This window comes from Oryx dammah, unplaced genomic scaffold (assembly GCF_014754425.2).
Source record: "Oryx dammah isolate SB20612 unplaced genomic scaffold, SCBI_Odam_1.1 HiC_scaffold_2, whole genome shotgun sequence".
NCBI classification, from domain to species: domain Eukaryota; kingdom Metazoa; phylum Chordata; class Mammalia; order Artiodactyla; family Bovidae; genus Oryx; species Oryx dammah.
Genome location: NW_024070186.1, coordinates 155,396,500 through 155,415,328, shown reverse-complemented (window position 1 = coordinate 155,415,328; position 18,829 = coordinate 155,396,500). Strand labels below are relative to the sequence as shown.

Sequence of the window (18,829 nt, the reverse complement as noted above, 5' to 3'; positions counted from 1 at the left end):
GCCCTGAACGACTCTCGGCATCTCACCTGTCCTGGTAGCGAACAATTGACTCATGTCCTCAATGTGCTCTTGTTGACTGAAGGAGAGACAGAGTCGTCGGGGTCAGGGGACAGAGTGCAGGGGGTGGGGTGGGGTGAGTCATGGGCTTTCCTTCTCTTCGAATAATATGAGCTCCATCCAGGAGGCACTAGGGTTTATTTAATAATAAACTCCTATTTAACAATAGGAGTGACCACCAACAAAAACTCCATGGCATGTTTATACCAGTGTGAAGGATAGGGCATGAAATGAAATGGAATAATGAAATGAAATGAAACTTCACCCTGAAATGAAAAAGCCAGTCTGAGTTTTGGTGTTAATTCCTGGTTGGTGCTAAGAGATGAGAAACTAACAAGCTGGGTGACTTGGTCAAACCACCCTTAGGCCAGTTTCTTCACCTGTTGAATTCATTCAGTCATTCATCTCTGAAGTTATTGACACCTGCTTGGTGCCTGATACGGGGCAAAATGATGGAGCTAGAGCGATGAGTCTAAATCCTTACTCTCTAGCCAGGAGGAAACCAAGCAGGACTCTGTGGGGCCCTTCTGAGTGCAAAAGCTTTTCTGTGTCCCCCATTTCTTCTCTGTAGAAAAATGGTTTCAGCCTCCTAGACCTTCCCTGAGTCCCAAAGGCCAGATTGAAACAGTTGCTGATTAGAGGAATGAGGCAAGGCAGAAACAAAAGACAGGCAATCAAGAAACAACAGGGCAGGGCCCTGATGCTGAGCAGGGCTCCTAGACACAAGCCTTTCTGTGCCCCCCATTTCTTTGATCATAGGAAACAGCATTCACTAAGCCTCTGTGACCTGCCCTGAGTTCCAGTGGGCAAACTCAAGCAGTTGTTAATTAGGGAAGGAAGGGGATGAGAGACCAGGAAGAAACAGTTAAGAGCAGCCTTGGGGCAAGGTTCTGTTTCCCCATCAGTGGACACACACAACAGTGTCTTTGAGCTGTTTTGTGGTATGCTGCCCACAAGGGTGTAGACTGTAGACCAGTTGGACCTGAAGGTTGCCTACTTACCTCACTGCCAACCCCCAGAAGAACATCCACGAGCTGATCACACCCTTTTGAACAATTACTATAAAACTTCTCACTCTCTTCCCCAAGTTGAGACACGTGGTTTTAAGGTCAACAGCTCACTGTGACCCCCTTTGCCTAGCAAAGTAACAAGGTTGTCTTTTCCACTTCACCCAAAATCTGTCTTTGAGATTCACTTTGGCACCGGTGTACAGAGAAGCTGAGTTTTCAGCATCAGCCCTAGTTCCTTCTGAAAGATATACTTAACAATATATCTCTGAGTTCTTCTACAGGAACCAAGGCCCCCACCTAGGAGGAGGACTCCAAACTGGCTGGGATCAGAAGGCTGAACATCACCCTATTACTTCACCACCCACCAATCAGAGGAATGTCCCATACCCTGCAGCTCACCGCCCCACCCAAATTTTGCCTATTAAAACTCTTCCCCCAGGACTTCCCAGGAGTCCAGTGGTCAAGACTCCATGCTTCCAATGTAGGGGGGCATGGATTCCATTCCTGATCAGAGGACAAGGATCCACACGCTGCGTGGCATGGCCAAGAAAAAGGAAAAAAAAAAATCTTTTCCTCCAAAATTGTTGGGGACTTTGGGCTTTTCAAGCGTGATCTGTCTGTTCTTGCTCAACCTAGCAATAAGCCTTTCTCTGCCTCAAACTTCAACATTTTGGTTTGTTTGGCCTCCCTGTCCATCAGACACACAAACTTATGTTCATCAACAAGGATCGAATGCAAGAGGAAGGATAGGGCCATTCAACTTGAGAGGACCCAGGAAAGATTCTTGCAGTGGCTTGATGCTAATGGTGACACTTGGCACACAGGAAGGACATTGCCATATGTATCAAAAAAAGGAAAGGTGTTTTAGATGGTTGGCACAACAGCAAACTCATAGCAGTGGAGTATTTAATCCTGTCTGTTCCCAGTTCCCAGGACATCAACATTCACATCCTTACTGAGGTATGGGACTTCCAGGTCTACACCCGTGATTGGTGATAACCCCAAGTCAAAGCCCACCTTGGGATCTAGAGCACCCCAAGGCTTACAGAGGTTCCGGGTTACTGTTGAGCTCACTGTCTTTGGAGTTCAGAGTGCAGCTGAAGTGTACCTTGACCAGAGAGTAGCGGGTGCTGGCCGTCATTAGCTTGTACAAATCACAGACACTCTAACTGCTGAGAATGAGCTCATCATTCAGGGGTGGGTCCTCCCATCTGGGTTTCTTCCTGGGGCACTGGCATGGGGCCTATGAACCCAGAGCTTTCTTCTGTGTACCCACCTTTACACTCCCAGGCGCTAATGACTCTTTTAATACTCCCGTGTTCTCACTGACCACACCTCTTGGACCCAAAGACTGTAACCCTTCTCATTCACCTCCACCCAGCCCTCTGGGTCCTGAAACCTATTTTGTAGGGCCTGAAACCTGCAAGATCTCATGACCTCATCTTCTCTCTCAGACAGTTGAGTATCTACCTCCAGGACAATAATAAGAGTGGAGTCCTGGGCACGTCTTCCAGACTAGCGAATGCCTGTCCCCACTCCCGTCCTAGGAACCTTGTCTCCATTCCCAGGAGAGCCATGAGCAGTCATCAAGGTCTACCTTGATGGTAGTCGCTCATATCTTCCGTTTGGAGCAGGCAACTTCTGTGTTTCAGGATGTGGGGACCCTTTTTCCATCACTTATTCTTTGGGCAGCAACTTATTATATCAAATAACCTTGACGTGCCTAGTCCCACTCTCTGCTGTGATATGTATATGAGTTCCCGATCCCCCTTCTGTATCTGGGGTGGCCTCCATCGGTCAGCTCCTGTGTGCTTCCTGGGCCAGCCACTTTCCATGGTGGTGCAGCTCCTTACCTGGCATCCACACATGCGTATTCCTCCTTGTCTACAGTTCGTGTCTCCAAAACTCAGCAGTGACCAACCAAGGCGAGTCCTGTAGCATTAGGCCATGGTCGGCTGACCCTGGAGCGATGTCCCATAACGTCTTACCTTCCTCATCTGCTCCAAAGCGCAATTTGGCAGGTGACACCTCATTTTAAGGAAGCTTACAATTCTCATATCTTAGTGAAAGCAGGAAGTTACAACTTGGGAGTCAGGCACCCAGGCTCACTTCCAAAAGAGACCCAGAGTCAGGGTACCACCTACTATACTGTTCACATTTCCAGGTCCGCAAGAAAGACGCTTGCAGGATGCCAAATTGGTAAAGAGCTTGTTTAGTTTTTTTGAAAAGATTACATACATCTCAAAGAGATAGATAAAAGGTTATTATTTTTTTAATATATATTTTTTATTTTATTTGTATTTTATTTTTTAATTTAATTTTATTTTATAAAATAAAATTTGTATTGTATTTTTTATTTTATTCTATATATATATATATGTATTTTATTTGTCTGCACTGGGTCTTAGCTGCAGCATGCACAATCTTGTTCTCTGACCAGGGATCAAACATGGGCCTCCCGCATTAGGATCCCAGAGTCTTTGCCACTGGATCACTTGGGAAGTCCCCAGAGAAAGGATTCTAAAGGAAATACCCTAAGAAAGGGAGGGAGGGAGAGAGTTCTCTTGCCCTTCTGGCATCAGGGTAAATCTTGTCCTTTCATTTGTAGTCATGATTACGCTGTCCAGGGATGTCAGGAGCAGAGAGGATCCACTGAGGGGGCGCAGCTGCCTGGGAGGATGGTCCCCCAGCTGGAAGTGCCCCTTAGACCATGGGGCACCAATGGGCTGGCCCTCCTTTTCCTGTTGGCTGGCTGCCTTCATCCTCAGGCCACTGGCCAGTCCTAGGACCTTTTGTCTCACAAGCCAGTTCACCGATCCACGTTCCCACATTTTCCTTTCCTCATCTCCACCCTCTTCTCTTCATCTGAAACATACCATAGACCGCATGGAGTGACCCTGGAAACACAAAAGTCTTTCTTATTTTTGAGCCACTGGCATCTGCAAATAGTTCCAGAAAGTGTCACCAGTCCCTGGGGAAATGAACCAAAATACAGATACCTGGGACCCTGCCTAGGCGGATTAAACCAATCACTGGGTGGTTTTTAAAACTCTCCAGGATTCTAAAGTGTAGCCAAAGTGTCAGTAGAAAACCACTGACAGAGGAAGAATGTGGAAGGATGTTTGTGTATTAGTAGGGAGTGCCTGCTGGAGCTTTTGAGAAGGGAGAAGGATAGTAGATTGGAGACTTGAAAAGATGCTTGGCAGTATCTGTCTCTCTGGGCATCCTGGGGAGGGTACTCAGCAGAAGAACAGGTTGGGGACCAGGTAGGAGACTGGTGGGTGATCCTGGTGAGAGTTGTCTGAGCCTGGGCTGGGGTTGGAGCAGCAGGACCAGGAGGAAGAGTCAGAGGATTGAAGAGGGCTTTGACCTTGCTCAAGGTCATCCTTTCCCTGTCTTTCTACTCTCAGATTTCTGCAGCCTCTAAGTCAGTTTCCAGAAGAATAGGAGTTAGCGTGTACATCAAGAGGTGAGGCAAATGTCCCCTCATGAAAGGGCAGAAATATCTGCTTAGGTCATCCATCAAATTCGAGTGCAAGGTTATTCTAACAGCACAATGGTAGGGGTGAGAGATTCTGGATAGTTTTATCTATACCCATTTTTGTAACATGGTTATGTCGCATAGCTAAAGGAAAACCAGATTTATGACAGTAAAGAGCATCATTAAACAATTTCTGCTCGTGGTTAACATTATTGTGGCAGGTTTGAAGTTCCTGGGATGGGATGCTTGGAATCAAATCCAGGATTGCTGTCTTCAGTTTTCTTCACCTTGTTTCCAACAGTCTGTGAAGGAAAAGGACCAGTTTCCCAACCTACTTGTTAGTGAAATTTTCTAAAATGGAATAATAGAGGCTTTGTGCACAGTCCCTCAGTCGTGGCCGACTCTTTGTGACCCCTGAGACTGTAGTCCACCAGGCTCTTCTGCCCGTGGAATTCTCCAGGCAAGAATCCTGGAGTGAGTTGTCATTTAGTGTGGTGTTTAAGTCTTGGGTGCCTGTTGAGGTTCATGGAAATCTCAAGTGTAATCTAATCAATCACAATTTCTGGCTAGTTCAGTTCAGTTCACTCTGTCGTGTCCAACTCTTTGTGACCCCATGGACGACAGCACGCCAGACCTCCCTGTCCATCACCAACTCCCGGGGCTTACTCAAACTCACGTCCATTGAGTCGGTGATGCCATCCAGCCATTTCATCCTCTGTCGTTCCCTTCTCCTCCTGCCTTCAGTCTTTCCCAGCATCGAGCTCTTTTCCAAGGAGTCAGTTCTCCACATCAGGTGGCCAAAGGATTGGAGTTTCAGCTTCACCATCAGTCCTTCCAATAAACACTCAGGACTGATGTCCTTTAGGATGGACTGGTTGGATCTCCTTGCAGTCCAAGGGACTCTCAAGTCTTCTCCAACACCACAGTTTTTTCTGGCCAGTAGAGGGCAGTGTTTGCCGCTCAATCCTCCTTCCATCCTTCCATCCTTCCATCCACTAGGATGTAAGATGGCCCCCTGCAGGGATGGTCAGTATCTTCTCTTCCAGATTCATCCTCCTACTTCCTGTTTCCAAACACTGCCACAAAAAAAATGTTTCTCGTGTGTGAGAATTCAGCAAGAACGATGGTTGCATTTCTTTTTTACCTGAAAAACCTTGATTTACTCTTGCATTTTCGTCTTATCGGACGTTTCAGCAACGCTTGCCAGTTAACCACCTGCTCCGTCTTGAGATGTTTTATTTTCATGACTCCCAGGATAGTACTCTTTCTCGCTCTTCCTCCTACCTCTTGGGGTTCCCTCTCAGTCTCCTCTCTTGCTTTCCTCTGCAGAGAGACTGAATATACAATGAACAATAGTCAGATCACATATAAAAAGAGAACCCTGATTCACAGCCTGAGCAACCTGTCCAGAAAGCCAACCCCTTGTCTACAGTAACCAGCCAGGAAGCCAGCCCACTGTCAGTCAGACGTGTAGGCAGTCAGACTACCATCTCCACTAATGATACAGTAAGCTCATTGATAACTTCAGCATCAATGGGCCCCAAATAGCCAGGACTGAATAACTGACAGCTTTCCAATTTTTGTCCCCACTTCCAACTTAAGGTCCACCAGAGAAAGCCAAGTATACACCCTAAGCATTCACACAGGAGGCCCTGTGTAGTTACCACCATCCCCCGCCCAGGTACTTCTGGCTTTCCTAGTGGCTCACTCAGTTGCATCCGACTCTTTGTGACCCCATGGACCGCAGCACGCCAGGCCTCCCTGTCCCTCACCAACTGCTGGAGTCCACTCAAACTCCTGTCCATCGAGTCCTTAGTGGCTCAGAGGTAAACAATCCACTTGCCAATGGTGGAGACTTGGGTTTCATAGACCCTGGGCTGGGAAGATCCCCAGGAGAAGGAAATGGCAATCTGCTCCAGTATTCTCGCCTGGAGAATCCCATGGACAGAGCCTGGCAGGCTACATTCCACAGAGCCACAAGAGTCGGACACAACTTAGTGACTAAACAACAGTGATAACCAGGTACTTCCTTGGTGGTCCAGTGGCTAAGACTCTGTGCTCCCAATGCAGGGGTCCCAGGTTCAATCCCCGGCCAGGGAATTAGATCTCACATGCTGTAACTAAAAGATCACATGTACCCCAGCTAAGACCCAGCACAGTCAAATAAATGAATAAAATATTTTAAAAATAATAATTACCCTCCCACACATGCCCCCATAGCTTTCCAAAGCCCACAGCCTCATATTAGGGCACACTAAATCCTTCATTTTTACCATGCTGAGGTTTTTGCAGTCTTTGGCCTGCCTTTGAATCTCTGCCGAAGTGCAAGTGATGGTGGCCAACTCTCTTGCTTCAGAAAGCTCTGAGTAAATAACCTTTGCTTTTCTCATCTGGTTGGTCCTCATTCATTTCCACACTCCTCTGAGTAGCTCAGATGGTTAAGAATCTGCCCACAATGCAGGATACCCAGGTTCAACCCCTGGGTTGGGAAGAGCCCCTGGAGTAGGAAACAACAACCCATTCCAGTATTCTTGTCTGAAGAATTCCACGGACAAAGGAGACTGGCGGGCTATAGTCCATGGGGGTCCCAATGAGTCAGATATGACTGAGTGACTAACACACTGTGAAACTCTAATCCCTGGAGTGTCTCCAGACTTGAACAGCAGACCTCTCTTCTCTAGCTACCCTTTCTCTAGGGGGGATCTCAGCAAGCCTCCTGACATGAAGCATTGTTGGAATACTAATGACATTCCAGAGTGTATATCTCTGAGATCCACACTCAATACACAAGTGCTCGCTTCTAGACTTGGACTTTGAAAGGCATCCCTAACTCTCATGTTCAAAACACAGATTCTCCCATCTTCCTCATCTCAGCTAATGACTCACAGCCACTCAGCCTTTGCTGCTACCCCAACTATCTTAAGTTCCTTTTCTCACTTCTTGGACTCTTGGGCTCTGCCACTTTATTTAGAACCGTTCAGTGACTTCTGGCAGCTCAGCCTCGGAATGTTTCCCTTTATTCTGTGTCCCCACCCATCTCTGTCTCCTCTGCTACCAGCCTAGTTCAGACCTCACCGTATCTCACATGGCCCATGGTGCTGAGTGCAGGAACAAGTAACTGGGTTCTCTCACTGACCTCCAATATCGGACTGTCCCCAGGGATTCTAAAGAGCCTTGTCAGCAGATGTAATTATCTTCCAGGAAAATTTGTGATTACATTTCATGAAAGATGTGATATTAACAAGGGGCTGGTGAAATGTCAAGGTAATTAATCTTTGAGTTGGAACTCTCGATAAAAAAGAAGCCAAAAATTTCCATGTTGCAAAGGCTCTATGTATCCATTCCTCCTTAGAAACACTGAGGCCAAGGATTGATCATAAAACACTTGTTAATTCTCCTAAGTTGTTATTGTTCTATATGGTATGGGTTGCCTGTTCTTATAGAAATTTCTCTCTCTGTATACATATGTACACATATGTGTGTGTTACTAGGAAAAAGAATAAAGTTATGATTAACCAAGTAGCTGAACCCAACTATATGACAACTTTACATCTTGCAACATGTATTCCAGATGTTTCATATTTATAAAATATCATAAAAGCCCTCTACACCCCCAACTTGATTCTATTTCTTGCCCCTCTCTGTAGAGGCAACTGCTGTCATGAGTTTGCTACTTATAATTTCATGTGTGTTTGTATACTCAGATTACATTTTATGTCTGTAAGTAAGATATAATTTGTTTTACTGTTGGTATGTTTCTAAAAATTGGTATATTTTAGGTATTATTTGGCAGATTAGTTTTCAGATTCAAATTGTTTCTTATGTGTACCCATGTGGAAATATATTCCGAGTCATTCTTTATGCATCCCTGTTTTCTTTCCATCATTGAGGTTTATTGAATTGTACAGAAAAGTAGATAAATAATGAACACCAGCTCAGTCAATTTACATAAAGGGAACATATCCATGTAACCACAAACTGGATGAAGAAATAAAATGTTAATTGCACCCAGAAGCCCATACATGACATCACGTAGCCATCATCTGCTGAACTTCCCCAATGGAAATATTTTTTAAAATTCTCATGCCATAGTTGCCAGTTAAAAAACTCTGTCTGGGGACTTCCCTGGTGGTCCAGTGGCTGTGACTCTTCGCTCCCAGTATAGAGGACCTGGGTTTGATCCCTGATTATGGAACAAGATCCTGCATTGCGGCAACTAAAAGATCCCAAGTGACGCAACTAAGACCCAATGCAGCCAAATAAAATATTGTTTGAAAAGAACTTTATATGGAAGGAATCAGAGTCTATAGCCTTGTGTCTGACTTCTTTGGCTCAACTTTGTATTTGAAAAATTCATCTATGTTTTTTGCATAACAGTAGCTTGTCCATTTAAAATTTTCCCTTTAGTAGAATTTATTTTTAAAACCATGTTTAGACTGTCAGAAAAATTGGAGAGATAGTATAGAGAATTCCCATATACCTTGTTCAGTTTCCCCTGTTACTAACCTCTGAGATTAGTATGTACATTTAATGAACCCATGCTGCTGCTGCTGCTGCTAAATCGCTTCAGTCGTGTCTGACTCTGTGCGACTCCATAGACAGCAGCCCACCAGGCTCCCCCATCCCTGGGATTCTCCAGGCAAGAACACTGGAGTGGGTTGCCATTTCCTTCTCCAATGCATGAAAGTGAAAAGTGAAAGTGACATTGCTCAGTCGTGCCTGACTCCTAACGACCCCATGGACTGCAGCCCACCAGGCTCCTCCACCCGCTGGATTTGCCAGGCAGGATTGCTGGAGTGGGGTGCCACTGCATTGATGCCTTATTTTAAAAGTTTGTGCTTTATTTAGATGTTTTCAGTCCTTGCCTAATGTCCTTTTTTTCTGTTCCAGGGTCCTGCGTGACATTTAGTTGTCTCTTTAGGCTCCAGGGGGCCATGGCAGTTTCGTGTGTGTGAGAACTGCTCAGATATTTTGTGGAGTGCCTCACTGTTGGGATTTGTCTTGTGTTTTTTTTCCTGATAAGACTGGGGTCTAGGTTGCTGAGAGGCAGACTAGGAGGTGAAGTGCTATTTTCAGGACACCATAGCCAGCACACGTACTGCCAATATGATTGATGACTGTTGAAGGTGGCTTTAGTCACCTACCTGAAGTAGTGTTTGGCAGGTTTCTCCCTTGTAAAGTGACTCCTTTTCTCTCCTTGTGTGTTGTACAGTTTGGAAGAAGGTCATTCTGCACAGCCCTCACCTACAGAGTGAGGAGTTCATTCCCTCTCCTTGGAGAGAGAATATCTACATAAATTAATTGGAATTCTTCTGTATGGAAGAGTTGTCTCCTTCCTCATTTATTAATTTATTCAATCACTTATCCACATCAATATGGACTTGTAGATGTTTACTGTATATATTCTGGGTTACAGTACAATACTGTTTTATTTTGTTGCCCAGAAGTTCCAGCTTTGACCCCTGGGAACTCTTTCGATTGTCTCCGGTGGTCCTTTGTCCTTTGACATACCCATAAATGCTTTGTCCTGAGCGCTTCCTTACTTTCAGGGACTACGAGGTTATCCAGGCTCATCTTGTATATTTCCTACCCCAGTCTTAGAATCATCCATTTTCCCAAGGAGGCTTGATTCATTCGTCTTAATAGAAAATGGTGTTACAAACAAAAATCTGGGTATTAGACCAAGCTTGTTGATACTGGGGTGTCATTTTTCTCAGATGACAGAGCAAAAAATACATGTGTTTGTACTAAGCGGTGTAAACCGTCTGTATCTATTTTAAGCCACACATGAGTTCATATTAATATCTCAAATCCATTACTACACAGATCGTACCCTTGTTATAAACTCCCATTCCAATAGTGAGACACCTGCCATCCATTGGTGTGATCGTTCCCATCCAGGGTATATATAGAACAGTATCAGAATTGTTAACCAATACCCCAAAGGAAACTTTATCAACCAGGGTACAGAGTTCCTTTTACCTGTAGTCTTAGAGATCTCACCCATTTCCAAAGACACTTAGGGTTACATCTCCCCCTGCCTCACCTATCCATCCATCCCTTTCAGTGAGGTTGTTTTGTATGTTTTGAATACAGTTAATTTCTCTTGTCACAGTCTGCATTCCTTTTAGATTTCCCCAAACTTCTAAAATGATTTTTTTAAACTTGCAATCATAAAATTTCACTCTTTGTTCTATAGCTTTTGACAAATGCATACTATCTGAATCCACCATTACAGTCATTTTATTGCCCTAAAAACTTACATTACAACAATTTTATTGCCCTAAACCGCCCCCCATGGTATTCACCCTTCCCCTCTTCCTCCTGAACCCTGGTACCCACTGATCACTTTACTGTGTCTACAGGTTTACATTTTCCAGAATGTCATATAACTGGAAGCATACTCTATGCACCCTTTTTATACAGACTTCCTTTACTTAGCAATATGCATTTAAGAGACAAAAAATTAACCATCACATCATAATGTTAATATATACTAATATGTTAATTATACCTGCTGACTTTCTTATATTATACTGTGTTAAACCAACCTGGCATTCCTGGAATAAACCTGCCTCTATTATGATACAGTGCTTATTTTAGAATTGCTGGATTCCATTTGCTAAAATTTCATCTAGCATTTCTACATCTATTTTCAGAAATAATATTGGTTGTGATTTTCTTTTTTCCTTTTGTCCCTTTTTCCATGTGGTTTGGCATTAGAATATTCGAGTTCATAAAATGAGTTGAGTTGAGGATTTTTGACTGTTCTTCATTTGAGATTTCTTTACATGTTTCAGAGTTTTGATTTTTAGGTTTGTTTTTATTCTTTTCATTTTTCTGCCCACTTGCCTCCACCCCATCCAGTGAGGCTCTCCCTGATGATCATTCTGTGACAGCTTTTCCCTGGACTCTGGGACTTCATCCTGGATTTTATCAAGGCAGTTTGGGGTTTCTGACCCAAGAGATTGTGGACATCATGAGACCAGTACATGACTATGCTTAGTTTTTAGCTAGGGGTCGAGTCTTCAGCCTGATTGCCCCAGACCCTCATTCTTCTAAAATTTTGGGCTCCAGACAGTGTAAACCCTGATTTCTTTTTTTCAGGGCTCCCCACAGTTCCTGACTTAAGCCATGTACCTGGTTCCTGTCTGCCATCTTGGGTGTTTTTGTCTTGGGTTTGTCCCACAGGGTTTGCCCCATCAGTTTGTCTCGCTGATTTTAGACAAAGAGCCCAGTGAGTCAGAGGCTTCTGGCAGTTTCCGTCTGCCTCTTTTGAGCCAGACATCTCTTTTTAGCTTTCTATTTTTATACCTTATCTATCATGGCTCTGTGTTCAGAGCAAAAGGATGGATCAAAGCAAGAGCTCATTGAGCTGTCTTGTTCAAAACACTCTTCCCTATCTTTCGTACTTTCAATTTACTGTCTTGTGGCATAGGAATTTAAAGAAGCTATTTTATTTCATGACACCAATGCAATGAGTCAAATAGAGCAGGTATTCTTATCACCTTGAAAGACAAGTGAGCAAAGTGAGAAACAGAGTTCAAGTGCTTCACTTCAGGCTGAGCGAATGGATGGTTACCTGTGAGCCTGTGCATCGCATTTTATCAATACTTTCTATCACTCTTGCTACCAAGAGAAAGAGAACACTGAACAATCATGGCATTCATTAAAGACAGCTCCCCTGACCGATTTCTCAAAGCTTTGAGACCTTGAGCATTTTGTGATTTCAAGAATAGTATCAGAGGGGAAAACGTCCCAACTGCTGTCACAGCGCTGGATTTTAATTTAGATACTGCCATTTCCACTTATTCCACCCATTTATCTGTCTTGTCCACATTTCCGCGCTCCAAAATTCTCTTCTATTCCATTGAATTCAGCAAGTGTTCACTGAAGCTCTGTCTTGCTCAAATACTACCAAGTGATACGGTCTGGTCTGTGACTGGCCCAGAAAGAGACGTCCCCCAAATCATGAATAGTTGTTGATGGTCAGTCACTAAGTGGCGTCCGACTCTTTGTGGCCCCATGGAATGCAGCACGCGGGCTTCCCTGTCCTTCACCATCTCCCAGAATTTGCTCAAATTCGTGTCCATTGAGTCCGTGAATAGATGAATATTGAGTCCAGGAATAGATGAGCAACCAGTTATCCATTCAAGAATTATCTAGACATCCCTCTTCCACATGCCAAGCTCCTTGCTGGTTGCAGTAGAGAACAGAAAGCCAAGTCCATCGGGAGAGCCCATCCTTCTGGAGCTTGTTGCTGGAAGAGAATTGGTAAGGTCATTGATTACTGATGAGTGAGGCAGAAAATGACAAGTGGCAAGGTGGACCTTGCAAGGACAAAGGAAGAGGGGTCAGATTCGACCAGGAGATCAGCCCAGAAACTCTTGTGAGATTCCTGGTAAAAGCTGATACAGGCTGGCCTTTGGTAGGCGCTTCAGAAATGAAAGGAGACAAAAACAGTCCTGAGATCTCTAAGAGGGTGGAGGACCGTGGTCAGAGGTGATGCCCTGTTGCTGCTGGAACCTTCAAAGCCATCCTCAGCAAGGAGAGAAGACTTTCTACTGGGAAGTCTTTCTGTGTGTTTGGGATGTGGGGAAGGTTAGCAAGAGAAAGGATATTTTCACTCTAATCTGCAAGGTAAGTGGATCTGAACATACTGTTGACTGAATGCCCTTCAACCTACCCATAGAGGAACTCAGTAAATACTGAATTGAACTGACTAGTCATCCAAGGAGAAGATTTGGTTATTGATAAAAATTGTAAGGAAAGGAGTCTGAGTTCAGACTAGGACATAACTTAGAATAATGATTCCGTTTCAAGATCAAGATTGTTATCAACCAACAAGGACCTACTGCACCCCACAGGGAGCCATACTCAATATTTTGTAATAACCTATAAAGAGAAAAGAATCTGAAAAATAATAGATAAATACAACTGAGTCACTGTGCTGTATACTTGAAACTAGCATAATATAAATTGACTTTACTTCAATAAAAAATATTTTAAATAAAATGAACAAAAAGTTTAAAAGTTAATAAACGAAAGATTGCTGTCCAGATCTTTTCACTGTTTACAAAGCTTGCACTTAAAGATATTTTGGAATGTGCCTTTCTAAAGATTTCCTTTGAATATTTTCCCCCTCATTCCCCTTTGAGTCATGCCAGATACCACCGGTGATTTCTTCACTTATTCCTTCAGTGTCCATGGAGGACCCACAGAAACTCGCATGAATCTGGACTTCCCGGCTGAGGTCCCGGTTGAAGTAACACAGAAGCCATTACAATGGCTGTGTTAGAAAGGACAGATCACTTCCAAAACAGTGACCGTCACACACATTCCCAGAAAGGCTGCCTACGCTGATTTTAAACTCAGGCTTGCCAATGCCCTTCCATTTCAGGCACTTTGGCCACAAGAGTGCTTCTGTGTTATCAGGCATTGGAGGTACACCAAAATAATCTCTGACAGGCAAAGACCTGAAGAGAGGCTAATCTCTCTCCTGCATCTCCTTGTTCTTTGGCTGAGTAAAGCAGCCAGCACATTGCTACCTTTGTGATTTTAAATCCACAACATTTAAAAGGATTAGACATGTGTCAGTGTAAACTGGTGGACGGAGTCTTAAAAAAAAACACACACAAGGGAAATGTTTGCATTCAAATGTCAAACACTTTATGTGTAGATTTAGTGCTCTTTCTTAGCCATAAATAACATTCCAGGCTGTAATTAATTTATCCATGTTCCTATCAGCCCAGCATTATTCCAGGGCATAAAGGGGTGGAGAAAGGCGGAGTGGGGGTGGGGGGTAAACCAACACTGTTATTTCTTTTGGAAAAGCTTTCTTAATTGGACTTGTGTTCTTGTCATAACAAAGTGAAGGTTGTTATTTGTCAAATGCAAGGGCAGCTGTGATGCCTGGATTCATGGGTCTGTAGCCAGACGTGTCGTCTTGTTTGGATGACTCAAGGGGGACAAAAATTAGTGCGGTGCCCCCAAGACCTGGACAGCTGCAGCTTAGTGAGTATTTTAATGGACGATCTTGCCATTCACCCATCACGCAACATACAGTGGAACCAGTCACAGTAGCGCCACATAGAATTAATGAGAGAGAATTGAATTTGTTTTATGGGAGAGGCAGTCCCTGGTCTAAATCCTAATGTAATATCCATGAGTCACATAGCATATCAGGGCTCCAGGTGAAATGTTGCCCGTGTGTGCCTTTGGGGTGAGGGTTGGGGAGAGTCATAGCTTTTCTCAGATTCCCAAAAGAATCTTGAAAATTCAAGAACCATCGTTCCGAAAGGATGAACAGAACATATACATCAGTTCAGTCCAGTTCAGTTACTCAGTCGTGTCCGACTCTGTGACCCTCTGGACTGCAGCACTCCAGGCCTGCCTGTCCATCACCAGCTCATGGAGTTTACTCAGACTCATGTCCATCACATCGATGAGGCCATCCAGCCAGCTCATCCTCTGTCATCCCCTTCTCCTCCCACCTTCAGTCTTTCCCAGCATCAGGGTGTTTTCCAAGGAATAGCCAGAGAAAAGGCTTTTGCAGAAACTTTGTTCTGGAAGGGACCTAGAACAAAAGAGACAAACTGAATACCCACAAAACCAGGCAGGACATTCCATAATGTCCTGGAAGCAGGCAGGCCTGCTAAGTGTCCTTGTTAGTGAAACTGTTAGTCAGTCCATGTCTGACTCCCTGAGACCCCATGGAATTCTCCAGGCAAGAATACTGGAGTGGGTAGCCATTCTCTTCTCCAGTGGATCTTCCTGACTCAGGGATCAAACCCGGGTCTCCTGCATTGCAGGCAGATGCTTTACTGTCTGAGCCACCAAGGAAGCCTCGGGGAGAACACAGAGTTTGCATTTTTCTGGAAAGGGGCTGTGCCATTAACTCCTGTCACTTGCGGTTCTGATAAATACAGGCATGAAGTTTCTAGATCCATTGGGTTTGATGAGAGAAGCCAAACGTCTAGATATGTAGCATAAGAGCTCTCAATTTTTTAAGAAAAACCAATTCAGAACTAAAGCAAACAAACAGACCCTCTGCCTGGAGGCTTGAACTGGCCTGCGTTCCCTCCTCTAAGACCTTTGCAGATCTGGGATTTGACCAAGTCCTGAACCCCAGTTGGAGAATGATCATCGACCTGTGGTTTGGGAAGGTGGAAGCAGAGGGCCGAACCTGAGGAAGGGTGTGGGGCAGGGGAAAAGCTGGGCTGTGCACGGAGGGGCTGCGTCTGCTGCTCCAGGAGTTCAGAGGAGCAGAGAGGTGGGAAATGAGGTCGGGGAGCTGCAGTGGCCTATAGCCGGCCCCAAGCAGGCTGGGGATGGTTTCTTTTTGGACCAGGAGCAGCCCTTGAGAGGGTGTTAGGCAAATGCTGCCATTGGGAAAGATGCATCTTATGGGAAGGACTCCCAAAGAGGAACCCCAGGGGGAAACTGAAGCTGGCCTCCTGTGACCAGATGAATCAGATGGGAGATGTTGGCTAAAGAGGGACGGATAAGAAGAGAGCACCTAGTGGCCAGCAGAGAAGGCACGAACAGGTTCATTCGTCTGTGAGGGATGCTGACACGGCGGGAGCAGCACTGGGGGTGGAGGGGGCAGTATCAGGTCCCAGATGGCATCACCAGGCTCTCTTCCACCATTCTGCATCTTCCCACCTGTCACCAGAGGCAGGACAGGGACTTCAATGTCCTCCTCCTCCTCCTTGTCCTTCTTGGCGGGAGGAAGTATTATAATTTCAGCACAATGCAGCACCTAGGTTATGCCCTGCAGCTGCTCTAGAAAAGTTGCTGGCTTTCCAGGCATTCTTATTGAGAGGTGAGAGCTGCACCTGGGGACAGTAGCAGCCCTGGGGAAAGGGTCAAAAAGCCAGAAGGAAGGGGACCTCAGGGGAGGGAATGTCCCCAGGTTAATGCTGGGGCATCTGGATGCCCATGGGACTGCAGCCAGGGCGAACAGAGCTGTCTGCATGACGCCAAGCTCCATATGTGCATCCAGGGTGAGTTCCAACGAAGACGGTTCTCTCTGGTGAGGGTGGCAGCATGTGGAAAGGGTTGGGAGCATGACCATGCTCTCCAAGCTGTGAGCTGAGATTTGTGATCTCTCTCAGAAAGAATGAGAAGTGGCCGGAGCTCTGGCCTCGGATGTCCTCTGCATTGAGGTGGAATGCAGGAAGAAGAGGAATAAATCCACCGAAAGGAGCAAGGCTCAAGTCTGTAGACCTTCTTCCTGAAACCAAGGAGAAGGGAAAAGGTGGAAGAGCCAGAGGAAAGAAAAAATAAGGAAATGACTCAAGGACTCTGCAGCTCTGTTGTTAAGATTGTTAAGGCCAATCGTACCTGTTAAATGGGAAGAGGCAAAAATGAAAGAGTAAAAGACGAAGGAAAGAAAAGAAGCCACTTCAAGTTCGCCAAAGGCAACAAAAGACACTCTTTCTCATCCGTAATCATGTTTTATCATTACAAACAGGAAATGACAGCAACAGTATCACCAGCAATAAAATGACTCATCGCAGGTGGGATGGAGAGAACCGGAGTGAGAAATAAGGATGTCAGCGTTCATTAGAGCTCTGCGCTTGCCTTCACACACAGCGAAGCCTACTGTGCAGCAGGGAGAGCTCACCCGTCACCCAGCTACTGTGCAGACTCTATATGTGTATGGCTGGAAGTGTCTGCAAAAAGGTATTCTGTGAATGGCAATATTTTTTTTTCCCATGCCTCTCGGCATGTAGGATCTTAGATCCTCCACCAGGGATTGAACCTGGGCCCCCTGCAGTGGAAGCAAGCACAGGGTCCTAATCAGTGGGGATGTTCTTATTTCTCTCTCTGATTCCATCCCACATGTGAGGAATTACTTTTTTGCTGATAATACTGTCAAAGGTTGAGACATTGCCCCAACCCCTGACAGGGAGGGGTCTCTGCAGATGTTCTGGGGTGCTCCATCCATGCATGCTTACCTGGTCCACAGGTTATTACTGAAAAGGGGAGCATGTAAGTTCAAGAGGACGAAGAGTTTTGTTTCAATGATCTATTTTTTTCCTTCTTGGTGTGGAGTTCTTTGTGAAAAGGTAAGCAAAACAAAAAAGACTACTACAGCATGACCTTGAGGGAGTAGAATCTAGGGAATTTTCAGATATAGTTTATGTATTTTTCTGAAATATTAAAGAATATAGTTGCTGCAAAAAAAGGAAAGGAAAACAGAATGGTATAAATATGAAAATGAATCCAATGGAAGCTATCAGTAGCAGATAATATTAAGATTGTGGTATGCTTTCTTACAGTCTTTTGAAATAATGCAAAGAAAGTAGGGAAAACCACTAGACCATTCAGGTACGACCTAAATCAAATCCCTTATAGTTATACCATGGAGGTGATGAATAGATTCAAGGGACTATATCTGGTAGACAGAGTGCCTGAAGAACTATGGACAGAGGTTTGTAACATTGTACAGGAAGTGGTGACCAAAAGCATTCAAAGAAAAAGAAATGCAAGAAAGCAAAATGGATTTTTGATGAGACCTTACAAACAGCTAAGAAGAGAAGTGAAAGGCAAAGAAAAAAGGGAGAGATATACCCAACTGAAATATCAAGGAGAAATAAGAAAACCTTCTTAAATGAACAATGCAAAGAAATAAAGGAAAACAATAGAATGGGAAAGACTAGAGATTTCTTTAAGAAAACTGGAGATACCAAAGGAACATTTCATGCAAAGATGGACTCAATGTACCATTTAGGGTTTGCATTTTTCACTTAACAGTACAAACTATTTGTAAACATTGTCCCCCACGTTGTTACCAGCTATTTGTAAGCATTATACTAATGACCACATACAATATTCCAGTGTATAGGATAACATTCTAAAATATCTACCATAATGCAAGCACTTTTCTATTTTGAGACACTTAGATTCCAGTTATTTAAAGTAAAACTGCAAAGAACTTTTCTAAGCATAAAGCTATTCTACAATTCAGATTCCCGCCATGGAATAGATTTCACACAGTATAAGTGCACATCAAGGCCATGGACCCTCGAGGACTTTCCAGAGTGGCTGTATGGGTTTAGACTAGCAACCATGGTGCAGGGTAGTGCCAGCTTCACTTGTACCCACTGGGCTGTGTCCTAAGGTGCCACACCCATTGGACCGCTTACCAGAGCCTTCAGTGGGGTCCTCCCCAAGAGAATTCCCAGGTGGAGACGCAAGAAGTGACTGGCATCCTTGAAGGCTTTAGGCGCAGGAGAAAATGTCTTGTATCTCTAGGTCAAGAATCTAATTTCTC

At 44.6% G+C, this 18,829-nt stretch overlaps 1 non-coding gene across 1 annotated transcript; it reads left to right on the top strand.

The window, feature by feature from the left end:
* Positions 1-6,575: 6,575 nt before the first annotated feature.
* On the top strand, positions 6,576-6,648 carry TRNAG-CCC. Its single transcript has one exon. It is a non-coding gene; the product is annotated as a tRNA-Gly (tRNA).
* Positions 6,649-18,829: the final 12,181 nt, after the last annotated feature.